We start from the raw sequence: 17,253 nt of genomic DNA on the forward strand, positions 1-17,253 counted from the left end.
AAAAAAAAATACATAAAGTGGTTCATGGACAGAGCATTTAATAACACTGAATCACAGAAGCCAAACATTATTCTCTTTTAAACGGTCTTCCAATCTCTCGCTAGGCTTCAAGGTGAAAGTCACGGTGCAGTGCGCCTTTAACAGCTTTCTACCTTGAGCCGATCTGCCTTTTTAAAGGAAGAGCAAGCCTCAGTCAAGCAGCAGAATATTTTTAACACATATACTAAGGTATAATTGACATAAAACAAACTGCTATTTAAAGGGTACAATTTGAAATGATTGCATATGAATATATACCTTTAGACCCCTACCACAATCAAGTTAATAAATATTTCCAGCACCCCCCAAATTTTGCTTGTGACCCACCGTGATCCTTCCCTCCCACGCCTCACAATTTCTACCCTCTTCCCGGGTAACAACTGACCTTCTTCTGCTACTGTAGAGAAGTTTTCACTTTTTGAGAGCTTTATATAAATTGAATAATACAGTGTGTACTCTTTATTTTAATCTCGTGGCTTTCACTTAATATATTGATTTTGAGATTCTTCCAACATAGAGAAGAATGTCACTAGTCCATTCCTTTTGATAGCTGGGTAGTATTCCACCATATGAATACACGGCAATTTCTTCATCCATTCACCTGCTAATGGACATATGAATTGTTTCCAGTTTGGGGCTATAACAAATAAAGCTACTGTGAACATTCTTGTCCAGGTCTTTTCAATTTTAAGCATTCTGGGAGGTATGTAGTCATATCACACTGTGATTTTAAATTGCATTTCCCTAATGAATAATGACGTTGAATATATTGTTATGCTTTGTTTGCCATCTGTTTATCTTATTTAGTGAGCTGCCTTTTCAAAACGTTTGCTAATTTAAAAAATTTGCTTCTCTCCCTATTATTGAATTTCAGAGTTCTTTATTTATCTTGGCTATACGTACTTTATTAGGTATACAATTTATAAATATTTTTCCCAGTCTGTGCCTTGTATTCTCATTCTCTTAGTGCTTTAGAAGAGCAAAAGTTTCTAATTTTGACAAATTAAATTTGTTCAATTTATCAATTTTTTTCTTTTAGATGTTCTACTTTTCATATCTTAAAAAATCTCTGCCTCAGCCAAAGTCACAAAGATCTTCTATTTTTTCGCCTAGAAGATTCATAGCTTCAGATTTTATATTTAAGTCTCTGATTCATTTTGAGTTAATTTTTGCTCATGTTACAAGGTATGAATTGGATTTCTTTTTTTTATATGATACACAATTGACCCAGGACTATTATTGAAAAGATTATACTTTCTCCCCCAAAGGATCTTTACATCTATGTCAAAAATCCATTGTTTGTATATGTGTGGGTCTATTTCTAGACTCTATTCTATTTCAATGATCTATATGTTCATCTTTATGCCACCACTATGCTGTTTTATTTGCCATAGCTTTGTATTGGCTATTCTAGAGGTCCTTTGCATTTCCATATAAATTTTAGGATCAGCTTGTCAATTGTAATCAAAAGACCTGATGAGTTGTTGTTTGGACTGTGTTGAATGTATAGATAAATTTGAGAACTGACTTCTTAACAACATTAAGCTTTCCGACCCATTAGCACCATCTTTCTCAATTCGTTTAGGTGATCATACGAAATCCAACGTTCTTCGTCCCTTGTGTAAATCCACATTCCCACCTAGTATTTTTCTTCTTCCTGAGGACTTGTGGTAATATTTTTTTGTAGGACAGGTCTACTGTGATCAATTCTTCCAACATCTGTAGACTGAAAATGTCTTTTAAATTAAAAAATATATATATGTTAAAGGTTTTGATCTTTATCATAAGAATGACTGTAAGCTATCAATAGAGATTTACTGTGCCTTTATTTTTGAAAGTTATTTTTCCTGAGAATACATGTTTAGGTTAGCAGTACTTTCAGTACTTTAAAGATGATGCTTCCGTGTCTTCTTGCTTGCCTGGTATTCAGTAAGAAATATACTGGTATTCTTGTTGTCATTCCTCTCTGTGTACTAGGATTTTTTTCTTCTGGTTGCTTTTAAGATTTTCTTTTGATCACTGGTTTTTAGCAATTTTATTTTATTATTATTATTTTTTATATTTTTAATGTTTTATTTATTTCTGGGAGAGAGAGAGAGACAGCATGAGCAGGGGAGGGTCAGAGAGAGGGAGTCACAGACTGAAACAGGCTCCAGGCTCTGAGCTGGCAGCCAGCACAGAGCCTGACGCGGGGCTCGAACCCACGAACCGCGAGATCATGACCTAAGCGAAAGTCGGACGCCTAACCGACTAAGCCACCCAGGCGCCCCAGCAATTTTAAAAAATTAATGGGGCATCCTGAGTAGCTCAGTCGGTTGGGTGTGCAACTTTGGCTCAGGTCATGATCTCGCAGTGCGTGAGTTCGAGTCCCATGTTGGGCTTTGTGCTGACAGCTCAGAGCCTGGAGCCTGCTTTGGTTTCTGTGTCTCCCTCTCTCTCTGACCCTCTCCTGCTCACGCTCTCTCTCGCTCTCTCTCGCTCTCTCTCTGTCTCTCTCTCTCTTAAAAATAAGTAAACATTAAAATTTTTAAAAATTTATTTACTTATTTGAAGAGAGAGCAAGAGAGAGAGAGAGAGAGAGAGACAAAGGGAGAGAGAAGATACAAAGCAGGCTCCGTATCATCAGCATAGCACATTTCCTAAGACCAAGAGTTGGATGCATAACCAACTGAGCCACCCAGGTGCCCCTTAACAATTGCATTATGATGTTCTCTAGTGTAGTTTCCATTGACTTTCTTAGATCTGTGAGTATATAGTTTTTATCAAATTTAGAACAATTTTGGCCAATATTCTTCAAATATTTTTTCTGTTCTCTTTTGTCTCTCCTCGATGGACTTCAAATACAACTATATTAGGTTGCTTAAAGTGTGTCATAGCTAACACATGCTCTTTTTGTTTAAAGAAAATCTCTTTACCGTGTTTCACTTTGCATTGTTTCCATTGTTATGCCTTGAAATCCATGGATCTTTTCTTATTCAATGTCTAATCTCTCATTAATCCCATTGGCATACTCTTCATCTTGAGCACTGTGATTTTCATATCTAAGAGTTTACTTTTAATTTAAAAAAATGTGTGATATAGTATTTTTAGTATCTTGTCTCCACTTAACTTTTTTAAAATATGGAATATAGTTATAGTAACTGTTTTAATGTCCTTCTCTGCTAATTCTAACATCAATGCCAATTCCAAGTTGATTTTAACTGATTGACTTTTGTCCTCATCACAGATCGTGTTTTCTTGCTTCTTATCATGTCTAGTAATTTTTTTAGATTCATGGGCAAACATTGTGAATTCTACCCTGCTGGAGGCTGAGTATTTCTGTATTCCTGTAAGCATTACTGAATTTTGTTCTGAGTCACAATTAAGTTATGTGGAAACAGTTTGATCCTTTGGCGTTTTGCTTTTAAGATTTGTTAAATGAGGGGCGCCTGTGTGGCTCAGTCCGTTGAGCATTGGGCTGTTAGCCTCGGCTCAGGTCATGATCTCATGGTTCATGGGTTGAGCCTCATGGTGGGCTCTGTACTGATAATGCAGAGCCTGCTTAAGACTCTTTCTCCCTCTCCCTCTGTCCCTCCCCGTCCCCCCTTGCACATGCTCTTGCTCTCGTGCACTCTCTCTCTCAAAAATAAATAAACATTAAAAAATATTTGATCAGAGCAACAGTCACTCTAGGGATACTTACTCACCACTTCTAAGGCAAGAGTTTCTGGGTCGTCTACATATGAATCATGACGGTTTCCAATCAGCCTAATAGGAAAACGCACTCTACTTGGCCCTGTGCAAGTCCCAAGTACTATTTCCTCTAATCATTTGGGTCATTCTTTCTCCATCTTCATAGATCCCTCCTAGTCATGTGCTGGGCAGTTTCCTGCTGAGGGCTTAAGGGGAATGCCTGCACACCTCTGGGATACTTCCAGTACAGCTCTCTCCTCTCTACTTGGTGTCTTCTAGCTTCTAGCCTGTTCCTCCTGCACTCTCAACAACACCTCTTCCCCTCAGGGAGATCCCTAGGTTCCTATTGCTGTGCTGTTGCTTGGGTACTCTAGACAGTAAGCTCGAACAACTGTTGGGCCCACTTCACTTGTTCCTTACTCAGGGATCACTGTCCTCTGTTGTGTGATGTTCAGTGTCCATTTCAATTGTTTGAGGCAAGAGGGTTGACATGGTCCATATCACTCTATCTTGGCTGGGAACAGAAGTATACAGCTACAGTTTTAATAAAATTACTTCATCTTCTTACATTTATTTTTATGGCTGCCTTCTCTTTACGGTCACTAATACTGATTTTCCATTGGTAGTAGGTAATGTGATTTTCACTTTTTAAGTAAGTCAGTTGAAGTGTGAAAAGGTAAGGTCAATTTTAAGAAAAATAGTAAATAATAATAAAGGTAACTCTTAAAGAGATATGACAAATAATGGGATGATGGTGAGAAAAGATAGAAATTTGGAAGAAGAATGCCCCAGCTGATCCATAAGATCCAGGTAATGCTGGGTATTGTAATGTATTAATCAAGACCTGGCTGAGGAGTCTTGGCTCAAAATATCTAGCAAGCTTAAGTCTATTAGAGTTGATGGATTTCAAGGATCACAGACACCCTCATCTCAAGGTGCCCAGATTTCATGGGGGCCTCCAGGATAAAAGAAGGGTATGTGCAGTGGCTAGCTGAGATATCCTATCTTTTTATGACATTTATTCCATATAAGTAATGCTTTCTATATAGTAGATGCTCCGTAAATATTCTTGAGTGAACTGATATCAGACACCATGCTAGGTAATGGTCAATTTATAGGTGAAATAATTCTGAAACAACTGAGGGAGCCATTTGGCTTGCAATGACATATGAAAAGAAAGAGGTGATGGCTTTTTAACTTTTTAGTTTGATGACAGGTCTCACCCAATAAAACCAAGACTGTACACCCTCATTTAAATGAGTGACGTATATCAGCTTCCGCTGACACAGTCGCTGTCACAGACATGGTAAATAAAGCACCCGTGACCCCTTAGACAATGGCTCCTCTAATTGATGGAAACAAAAATTGCCGTGCTGGTTTGATCTAGAGACTGAGCGTGTAGAGAAAACCTAAATTTACTTCTGGCCTTGATATAAACTCATGTGCTTGGCACTGCCTGGCACAACCAACAGTGCCATTCTCACAGCCAGCCTGCCCTGTAATGACTGATCATATTCACTGTTCTTGCTGTTGTCAGAGCTCTGTCCCCAAAATAATACACAAACACCAACTTCTGCAGAAGTCAGTAATGATGCAGGTTTATCAGCCTAGAAGGTCAGCCTATATTACAGAGCAGACAATTTTGGCTGATTAGAAGCCTCAAACACTGATAGCAACTCGAACATCTATTACTGTTTAAAACAAAACAAGAAGAGCTGGCAGCTCTCTCTCCTGCGATTTATTCCTTGAGGGTACGGTCAGAAAGATGATTACATCAGACTGTCCAGAATCGCAGGCTTATCGCATCAAGCATTTGCCTACTTGTGCTTGGACCTTGCATCAGGAGGTGCAAAGGAACACAAAGGCCGTGTGGCAGGACAGGAAAGGCAGAGAACATGATGAAGCCAAGTATGGATGGTAAGGCCAAGGCAGGGAAGGCTGTGGAGACAGAGAACCTGGGTTTGAATAGGGCTGATTATCGTTTGCCAGCCCTGGGATCTAGGGAGGTATTCTGAGCCCTCCTCAGACTCAGTTTCCTGCCTACAGAATAAGCAAAGTACCATTTACCTCACAGGTTGGGGAGGATTTAATAGTGTAACAAATACATAACCTTTTAAAACCCAAATCAGCGTGGAAATACCAGGCTTTAATTACACTAATAGATACACATTTTTAATTTTTTAGATGGCTCTTTGGAAAATGGTAGAAATTTCTGGATATCAAAAACCTCTGTGCTCCCCGAAATGTTGTGAATGTTGGGAGCGCAGTACTGTGGTGGGAAAAGATGAGGCATTGAAGAGCCGGGTTTGACTGCTCCCTGCGCCACCTCCCAACTAGGTGACGTTCATCAGTAAGAGAGGAATGTTCAGAGTAGCTCCTGTAAGGGTTACTGCAACATGATATGAGTTAAATGAATTATGCTACACAGTTAGTGGAGTTATCCGTTCTGAGCCAGACGGAGAAAAGCAGTTTCACAAATAACATCTTTCATGCAAAGAATTGTTGAGGATCTGAAATTATCTGAATTTAATGGAGGAAACTACATGCTCACAAGTATGGATATTTCCAGAGGATTTAGGATAATTTCTAGTGACATTTAAGACATGTCTATATTACAGATGTCTCACTATCCACTGCCATCAAACTTAAAGCTAATTCTGTCCACCAGCCATAATCACTCAATCTCTGGTATCACCAAGAAGTAAATTATGTTTCACCTTCGTGGAGCAGCAGATCTTTCTGGGCCTGTCATCTGTATGGTCTTAACAGTCTCCCATATGCTGCACACAAGAGTGAACGGAGTGTTATCTGTCCTTTCTTAGGAGGGATAACACAATCACTCATTTGGTAAGCACACAACTGTTTGAATGGCTCAGACCCCCTTTACTTTAGAATGTCAGGCAGCTATTAAATTTTCACTCAGCAATTGGCCTCAAGTCTCTTCCCCTACGACTGGAATGGGAAACTTTCTCCCTTCCTTGCGAATTGCGCTGGACTTATATTGAATTTTCTGCTGGTGAATGAGGAAATCAAGGAGACATGAGGCGATTTCAAAAGTACATGTTCCCCATTCTTTTTGGCACAGCCTAAGGGGACAGAAAGAACAAATAGATTATTTCAAGATTTTATTTTATTAAGAGAAAATTAGTGGTCACTACAGAACGATACACATTTGAAAGAAAAAGCAAGTTACAGCAGCAGTGATTCAAGTAATTAGGAAGTTTTGTCAATAGTAAAATGCCAGCTGAGACCTCATGGACCCTCATGTTAGGGGTTCCTAACAGGGGGTAGAAGGAGGGAACAGGAAGGTGCCACTGTGTTTGTCCGATTTGCAGAATGGGCTGTGATTCCCTTCCAATCCCCCGCTGCCCCTCGTAACACAGCAGTATAAACTCTGTTACTCCCTTGGCTATTTTCAGACTAGGTTCAAAGTGGCAGTTTCTTATTACTATGCTCCAGGCACTGAGCAGGATACTTTACAATCAATATTTACTTAAGCCTCAGGCTATCACTGTGAAGAAGCATTTTTATTACCCTGTTTTAGAGAAGGAAAAAATGGAGTTGCACGTGGGAAGTAGCGTGTTCTCTGTTGACAGCTAGGGAGTGGTAGGGCTGGAATTCAGACCAAGTCTGTGCTCCTCAGTGTTAGGGTGTGAAACCGCGCCAGGACTATTCTCTTCCTGAAACCCTACTTACCCTGTGAAGTTCAGTCTGAGTGCTACCTTCTGCAGGAAGTAAATATTTGCTCAACAACTCTCAAGTATTCTCATTCTTTTAAATCGTTGATAATATGCAACCATCCAACATTCATTTCTCTATCTACATATTTGTATTGTGCTTAGATCTCTAATAATCTTTTCAGTACTTTGTCTTACCCAGTTTCACACCTACCCAGATATATTTATCCATCCATCCATCCATTCTTTTATTCCTTCAATATCCCTTAGTAAATATACACTGACCACCCCCTACTTTCTAGGCACTGAGTTAGGTGCTTGAAATACATGCTGAACAAAAGGAGGCCTCTCTGGGGAAGCACTGTGGTCCAAGAGTTGAAGAATAAGCAAAAACAGCCATTACTTACTGAGTGTTTACTGTGTGCCAGGCTTTGTTCGAAGCATGATTCATGGAGTAACTCATGGAATCCTCAATACAGTCCCTACCTGTTACTGCCCGTAACCAGGTTTTCTTAACCACTACCCCTTGCACTGCCTCTCTGTGAAGTAGAGGGGAAGCATTGCAGAATAGAACTAGAGGATGAAGGTAGTTGGAGATGGAGGCACAGAAAGTGGAGGGGAGTGGCACTGAATGAACCAGAGGGATGGGGACGGCCCAACGCTGAGCCTCTGGCCCCACTTCTGTGAGGCGTTTTGAGAAACCACTGTAGTTTTCTTAAGCTAGGGAAGTGACATGATTAGGTTCATTTTTAAAGGTCACTTTGGCTGCTGTGGACACTGGAACTTAGGAGAGCAGGGGATTGAGGAAACTGGCTGGGACATCACTGCTGTCCTCCCAGAAACAGCCTGGACTAGAGTGGTAGCCCTGGAGATGGAGCCAAATGGACAGATTCAGGTATATATGGGTAGCCCTGTATTCAACTACAGTTATATGTACAAAACTCACGTAGATTTATAGGATAAAATACAGCTTCTAAATTCATATTCACTCTGAGTTGTTTTGGTCTATGTCCCCAAGTGCCTAAGAGATGTTGCTTTTCACTCTACAAGTCCTCCTGGCAGGGATGTTTGGGAGGTAGTGTTTATTACAGTCCTGGATTCCTCAGGAGCTTCAGGGCTTGGGACCCATACGACCAACCTGCAAGCAGCGGGACCAAAGCCCTTGGCAAACTAGTTGATGTCACTTGGCATTGAACCTAGGAGCTGAGAAAAACTGTTCAGCAAAAGCTCATGACCCTTGTTGGGTCAGTGCTTGTTTGCAAATTAAAAACAAATGTCATAAATCCTATAAGCTCTGAGGTTCAAAGGGTAATTTTCAAAGATTTTTACAACTAGGAAGTCAAAGTCCTGTGGTGACAACATGCCCATAAACATATGAGAACCACACAGACGTAATATATGAAGCTCCTCCTGAGATTTTTAAACTAAATGTAAAAGTGCTAAGGGGCAAACATTCTTGTTTGCAAGTATTACAGAATTTCATCAGGGAATGGATTTAAAAACATCAGAAACAGGAGAAAAATCTCCCTAATCTATACATGTAACTATATCATACATACTCACACATATCTACAAAATGGACAACTGAGGCATTCATCCACCAAATTATTACCCCCAATATGTCAAATCAGATACTTGAGGTAGAACTCCGTTCAATTTTTGCAAATGTGTCTTTCATTTTATTTCAGGGAGCTGGTGTCTGAATCTCAGCCATTGAGCAAGGGTACCTTAATTCTATTCAGAGTGACTGAATTGGTTTGGGGCTGAAAGAATATTATTTTAAAAAGACGGAAACTGGGGCGCCTGGGTGGCTTAGTCGGTTAAGCGTCCGACTTTCGCTTAGGTCATGATCTCGCGGTTCATGGGTCAAGCCCCGCGTCGGGCTCTGTGCTGACTGCCAGCTCAGAACCTGGAGCCTGTTTCAGAGTCTGTATCTCCCTCTCTCTCTGACCCTCCCCTGCTCATGGTGTCTCTCTCTCTGTCTCCTAGAAATAAATAAAAATTAAAATTAAAATTAAAATTAAAAAATAAAAGGATGGAAACTGGGAATAGGGTTTCTGGACTTCCATACTTGCAACTACCAGGCATGAAGAATTTACAAAGGATCAGATCAGAGATTTAGTCTCATCCCTTAAGCCACAGCAGATGTGACCACAGTTCCAGAAAGTCTGGTAAGACTGCAGCTTCCCATAAGGGCAGAGTATCCAGTGAGGTCTCCAGGAATGAATGAAGCTCCACGTGAAGCCAAGTGTTAATGAGTATAGGACCTTCTGGGAACATGTGCCATGTCACACAGTCCTGTTAGGGCCAATTTTGTGAGCTCCGTTTCAGGGCTGGAGCATAAGAGGAACTCATCAAGCACTATAAAGTGGTACAAGCGACAGAAAGCAGTGAGGCTCATTTGCAATCCTTTGGAGTAGATCTCTGTTCTCAGGTGTGTATATCAATCAGTGGGTGTGCTTGGAAAGACACAGCCTCCTTCCTCCCCCAGTCTCTCCCTTTCTCCCTGACTTGCTCAATCTAGATTTCTGAAACGCTTCTGAGAACAATACTGCGTATGTCACAGCTGAGAGAACCAAGGCAGTAAGCCACATAACCCAAGCCAAAATCAAAACAAAACTGTTCCTAGAAAAAAGAAGAGGATAATTTCTGAGCCAGACTTTAATAATGGCGAGCCAAAGCTCAGATAATTAGGGTAACTGTGGTTTGTTTTGTCGGTTTGACTTAATTAGCTGACTAATGTCCTTATTTCTAATTATATCTGGGGTGCCAGAACTCCATACCATCAGGTGTCCCTGCCCTGGGTGATTTGGGGCAAGTTGCTTTACCTCTGTGAGTCTCAATTATAAAGTTTTCCTCAGTTGTATATTGTATTTATGTTATACAAGTTTTCTCATCTAAAGAAAATGATGACAGCCCTGAGAAGCTTGGATGACATAACTGCTCGGCACATACAGAGCCCTCATGAAGAACCTGTCAAAGTTTTCACCATGGTGGCATTAGAAATGGGACTGAGAAGGATAAAAGAGAAAGTAGGATGGGCTTCCAAGGAGCCAGCATTTGTTAAGCATCTACTACGTGCCAGTGCATTTGCCTACAAGTTGTGCCCTCTCTCTGCATGTTGGCCATGACACCAACATACTTTCCTTGGGCCCCAGTGAGTGGGCAGATCCCTGTGACCAAAGAATGGAGTTCCCCTTAACACCCCACTTGGAACACATATTTTCTAGTTACTGAGAGACCTCAGATAAAGCATTAAATCTCCTTGAGCTGTAGAGCGAGGAAGTGGTTTCTTTTAAAATTCCTTCTCAATGCTGATTTCATCAAGCAGAGACTCTTGGAGTTACTAAATCTTGCACACATCTCTTATACTCCATCACCTCCATTTTTAACTAAAAGAAACAGATCACAATCTCAGAACCTTAGTTAGACAGCTGTACAGCTAGAGTTGAACTTTTTCCATTTCTTTTTCTGGTGATTTTTTTCTAGAATTAAAATAATGATGTTTTCTTTTAAATAATTTTTAGTGTAAAGGGGAAGTGCTTTAAAAGAATATTGAGTAAATATGAAGGAACTGTGATAAAAACGATGAGGAACATGAGGTTAACAGAAGTTAGTATGCTGATGTGGCAAAAATCGTGGCTGTAATATTATAGTCACTGAAGTTTGAGAGCTACTTCTCTAATCATGATGATTCTATATGGCCTAAGGACCCCCTAGCCTCATTTTAAAGCCATCCAAGGCTCTCGGCCCAAGGGAGTGAGACGGTGATAGACAGGACTATCTGAATCTACGTATAGATTATGATGATTCACTATGTGAACTGCAATGCTCTTGAATAGAATGATGAAACCACACATATCAGAGATCATATATACTCAGCCAGAAATTAATTTCTAGGCTGCAGCCAAAGCAGCCAGGTAAAAGAAGTAGCCTAACCCCCAAAGATCAGAATTTAGGCTCCTTTCATCTGTGTTCCAGAGGGCCATCATATCTGAATACAGGGAGAATGTGAAGGGATGTAGACATAGAATATCCAGAGAAAACAAAAACAAACAAAACCAAAAAACAAAAAACAAAACAAAAAACAAACAAAAAAAAAACACCCCACCAGTATCAATGTTCCTACTGGGTTCTTACTGTATGCATTTCTGATCAACGTGGTAAATTCCCATTTCTCTTGGAAAATAGCATATCAGCAAATTGCTTTGTAGTAAGTGGTCATTAGTGAGTATCCCTCAAGGGGAAAGTAAACTAAACAGAAAGTCCCTATTAAATGAAAAGATCCATAATGTCTTTACCTTCATGAACTTACTTAGTGTATATGCTAACATAATATTTATGCTTCCAAGTATGATGATTTCATTTCACAGAATGGAAAACAAGATCAAAGGAGAAAGAAAAGAAAGCCTCTCTGTTAAACAATTAGTTGAGATAGAGAGTAATTCAAATGTAGGCCTAACATCCATTTATTTTTCACCCTATGTTCCATCTGGATCAAACAGTATTTTTGTTCTTTTATCATTATTTTTAAATTTTTTAATGTTTTATTTATTTTTGAGAGAGTTAGAGTGCAAGCAGGGAAGGGACAGAGAGAGAGGGAGACACAGAGTCTGAAGCAGGCTCCAGGCTCTGAGCTGTCAGCACAGAGCCCGATGCAGGAGCTCGAGCTCACGAACCACGAGATCATGAACTGAGTAGAAGTCAGATGCCTAAGTGACTGAGCCACCCAGGCATCCCTATTATTATTTTTTTTTAATCAGGAAGTATATATAGATTTAAATATCTATATATATAAGATTTAAAGGTTTTGTTTTCTTTGGTTCAACTCTGAGACACTTTTATCCACAAGCAATTTTGAGGTGTTCAAAGCAAGCTTGGATTCATTTTATTATTTCATGTGTTTATGCAATAAGTTGTTCATGATGTAATCCAATTGTGACCTAGCAGAGAGCTTAGACTCTTTCTGGAATATTTTCTTAAACACATACCGTTCAATTTACTTGCTTTGTGCTCATTCATTGATCCATTCATCTGACTGTCTTTACCAAATGTCTGCTCTGTACTTGCCATTTGGCTTCCATCTTCTGCATCAACCCACAAACAAATTTGGAAACATGCTTAGATTTATCAATGTCACCAAATTTTCCTGCATCGTGTAAGATGCACACACCACCATCATGTTAAGCATGCTCTACCCACACTTGATCAGGATACCTACAGGGGCCAAAGTTCTCCCCAGGGAAGGTGAATGTAGATGATATGAGAAACACGTGCTTTGATCAGAGAAACTGTTTCTAGAAATTATTTTTTCTTCCTCTTCTTTCTGTTTAAAAGAAAAAGAAATCAAGAAAGAAGAAGCCCGCAGACAAAGGAAATAGTTTCTTCAGTATATGGGTGGTATCTGAAAGACCTTCATGAATATCAAAGTGCACAAATACACACTCTTTCCCAGCTCCTCATTATTGCAGTGTTTCCTACAAATGGTGTGACACAGGTGATGCATTAGGGTCTGAAAGAGAAATGAGTAAAATGAGCTTCCTTCAGAACATCTCCATATTCTTTCACTTCCGTACCTTTCTCATTCTTGGTTTGAATGTAAACCTATGCCTGCACTGTTGTATTTGTCCTTTTAGGAGTGGCTTGAAAGCCTCTCTTTGGATGAGACTCTATCCCCACTATTCTGTTCTTTCTTATGCAAAGGCTGATCTTTTTATCTGATGCCTTTTTGCTTTCTGTGTCCATAAGTGCCAAACAGATCTCTGGCTTTGACCTGAGATGGTAACATGGGTTTTTATTTTAGACAAAATTCAGGAGTAGAAAATGGAAGATAATACAGATAATATGTGCTCTTTTACTTACTCACTGGATAAACTTAAGATATTGTTCATCGACTAATTATTACTGTAATATATTTCTTAAATGCCTACTATATGCAAGACAGTATGCTAAGGTTTGGCAATGAAATGATGAACAAAGGTATACACTGCATCATACTCTGTTTTAGAGAAGAGGGTAATTGTATAATCAAATACCAATTACCTTCAGATATAGAGAATCAAATATCGTTGTTCTCTGCTATAAAATGATGTGCCTGTGTACAATAGGTACCTGTGGATGTAGTAAAGCATATTTAGTAAATCTTTGTTGAATGAGTGAAAAAAGGAATACAAAGCTGGAGAAGAAAAGTCTCTGGGAAGACCAGGTTAAAATAATCTAGAATTAGGGATTTGGGTAAAGACATAGATGAGAAAATAAGCATTTAATAAGGAAAGAGCAAGAGTGAGAAGACCTACAATGATGTTTTTAAAAGTAATCAAAGAGTCCCGGAGGCAAAAAAAAAAAAACAAAAAACATATTTACAAACTAATTGTAGACCTCTCAAACCAAGGAAATTAAATTGTTTGAGGGAGAGAAAGGTATTTTTAGAACAAACAGAAACCGGGAATAATACTTTATATACTGTTATACTGTCTTATAGCATTTTCTAGTCAAGAAGTGATTTAAGTTGAAAAGCTATAAATTGATCTATAGATGAGCCATGTTGAGAATGGACCCAAAACAATTGGGTCATTCACAGTTATCAGGTTCTTTTTAGAAACCGTAGCTTTAAAAAATTTACAGAGGGGCGCCTGGGTGGCTTAGTCGGTTAAGCGTCCAACTTTCACTTAGGTCATGATCTTGCGGTTGTGGGTTCGAGCCCCGCGTCAGGCTCTGTGCTGACTGCCAGCTCAGAGCCTGGAGCCTGTTTCAGTCTGTGACTCCCTCTCTCTTTGACCCTCCCCTGCTCACGCTGTCTCTCTCTCTCCCAGAAATAAATAAAAAACATTAAAAAAAAAGAATTAAAAAAAAATTTACAGATAGTTTATTAGTTAAAGACTTCTTCCCCTCAAACTTTCCTACCAGGTTCAAATGAAAGTAAATGTTAACTCAAAACCTGCACACACAAAATTGATGAGAAAGCAGGCACCAAACAGCCTGGAATCCATCGCTCAAGGGGCACCTAGGGACATCCACAGAGAATGGAAGGGTCTATGCACTTTGACAATCCCACCTGAGCACAACTAAAACAGCTCAAGCAAAATATATTAAAAATCTGCTTAAGGTACCCGGAGCTACACAAGCAGTGAGGCCAAGATGTGTTAACATTCCAGATAAACTCCCAGAGGCTCCCCAGTGACTTTCCCCAGGGGCCTTTGTCAGTTCTGGGTGGAGCCAAGAGGCGGAGAAGCTTAAGCAGGTTCCTGCCAGCGGCCCCTGCTGGGCTGGCGACAATGGCAGAGTCTGTGAGGGTGTGCAGCCCTGACGTGACCCAATGGTGATCTGGGCGGCCTTAACACCCAGCTGGTTTCCTCTTGAAGATGTTTAAGTGGGGCAGAGGAACAGGTCCAGAAGGTGATTTTTTAAAATCTCTGAAAAGGAGAGCAGAATTTTCCTTAGGTTTATGGTTCTGAGGAGCCGCTGACCCGCTTCAGGGAAGAACTGTGGTTAACAGGGCCACGGGGGTGGCAGCGAGCTGATCTGCCTGCAGCTGCCTTCACCCCTGCACTGAAGGCCAGTTCTGGGAATGGCCAGAGCGGAGACCCCTGCTTGGCCCAGCAGAGGGCCACTGGCTAGTGGACAGAAAACCAGAAGCACTGGCATCCATGTGAGGCTGGAATGACAAAACTGCAGACCGGAGGGGCCTCAAACACACAGCTGGTTTCCCCTGAAAATATGTGCAGGACTCTAAAGCTTCATGGAACAGAGGTTTTAAAGATCAAAAACCTCTGAGAGGTAGAGTGGAATTTTCGGTAGTTTGACAGCACTGAGAAGTGAAGTCAAGGGTGGACTTGCGGGGTGGAGTCCTGGTTCACACATCAGCCTGTCACTTGAAAGAAGGGCCTCATCTTGGGAACAGGAAACCAAGAGAGACCCAGCCTAGGCACAGGTGTGGGTGAGAGCGGCTTGCCCCAGCCCCAATCTCTCGGTCAGCAGAGGTTTGAGCCTCTGGTGAAAGATAACATGATCCAGAGCCTCCATACATTTCCACACACGACATCCAACATTCAACCAAAATGCACAGACCAGTGAGGTCAGAAGATTCTCAATCTCTGTCATGCAAAAATGGTGTGTGTCTCTAGACTATATTTCGCCAATCTAGGTAGGAACACCCTAGGGGCGCCTGGGTGGCTTAGTCGGTTAAGCGTCTGACTTTTGCTTAGGTCATGATCTCACGGTTGTGGGTTCGAGCCCCGCATCGGGCTCTGTGCTGACTGCCAGCTCAGAGCCTGGAGCCTGCTTCAGTCTGTGACTCCCTCTCTCTCTGACCCTCCCCTGCTCACGCTGTCTCTCTCTCGCTCTCCTAGAAATAATAAATTAAAAAAAAATTTAGATAGGAACACCCTAATTTTATTAATGAAAATGCCTTTCTATCATCCATAATGCTAATAAGCAGAAACTATTGCTGACCAGAGACAAGAGAGCTAAGANTAAAATAAATTATAGATCACAGAATAAAATCTCCTTGAAGTCAGAGATCTTAGATTCAACTCTGTGTGATTAGCTAATTCAAAGTTTAACATATAATAGGGGATCAATAATAATTGTTATCTGAATGGATACTTTAAACATTTTGGTAAAATTATACATGATGAATGTCCTCTAGGCAATATTTCAAATGGTGGAAAGAATCATAACATGGGGCTGTTAGTTTCTTTGTGCCTCTTCTCCCTAACTTATCATTGTGAATCCTCAATTGTATCCTGTATTTCTTTTGGTTTTCATTTCTTGTCTTGGGTTATTGTATCATCATTCTGATCTTTTCCCGGGCATGTCCAGGAAGGCAGCTTAGCACAGTGGCTGGGAAAGAAGTGCTCAGCAGTCCTGGCCAGGGGCCTCAACCTGCACCTTATCACCTGCTTGACCACTAGCAAGTTACTTCACAATTGTTTTTTAAGCTTTTATTTCAGACAAAGAGAGAGCAGGGGAGAGGGGGCGAAGAAGAGAGAGAAAGAGAATCTCAAGCAGGCTCCACACTCAGCGCAGAGCCCAACACAGGGCTCAACCCCCACAACCTTGGGATCATGACCTGAGCCAAAATCAAGAGCCAGACACTCAAATGATTGAGCCACACAAGTGCCCCAACAATTTGGGAGCCCCCAAACCAGCTCATTGCTTCCATCCCACATCCTTTTTTAAAAATGTTTGTTTATTTTTTGAGTGAGTGAGAGAGAGAGAGAGAGAGAGAGAGAACCACTGGGGAGGAAGGCAGAAAGAGAGGGAGATTGAGGATCCGAAGTGGGCTCTGAGTTGATAGCAGAGAGTCCCATGCGGAGGGCTAAACCCATAAACCACAAGATCATGACCTGAGGCAGTCAGACACTGAACCTACTGAGCCACCCACGTGCCTCCCACATATATTTTTTTTAAACCAAAATTGGTGTCTTTAACAGAATTATCTTATTTAAACACAAGATTTAGCTCAAAATGATATTTGGTTTTCTAGAGACCATATTCAACTTTGAAAGATGAGGACTTGTGGACTCTTAGAGAACAAGCAAAAAGATTATGTTCTAGATTCTAAGGACCATTCTCCAAGAGGAGTCCCTTTTAGGTCAAGAGTCATTAGTTTGCAGAACGGTAACACATCACACTATCTGTTCTCCATTCACTTGAAGCTATGGGAGATATGGCGGCCATGTGAATTGACTCTGCATTTGTTACTGGATGTAAGTGTCGCTGCTGTCCAGATACTGAACTATTATAATGACTGGTACTTGTTACTGGAACATTGTGTAACAACTAGAAACAATTCCAAACAGTTCATCCATTCATTGTATTTGACAGCCTGGATTAAACATCAACTGGTTTTCTAATCTTTAAG

This window comes from Crocuta crocuta, unplaced genomic scaffold, assembly GCF_008692635.1.
Source record: "Crocuta crocuta isolate KB4526 unplaced genomic scaffold, BGI_CrCroc_1.0 scaffold64, whole genome shotgun sequence".
Classification (NCBI taxonomy): Eukaryota; Metazoa; Chordata; class Mammalia; order Carnivora; family Hyaenidae; genus Crocuta; species Crocuta crocuta.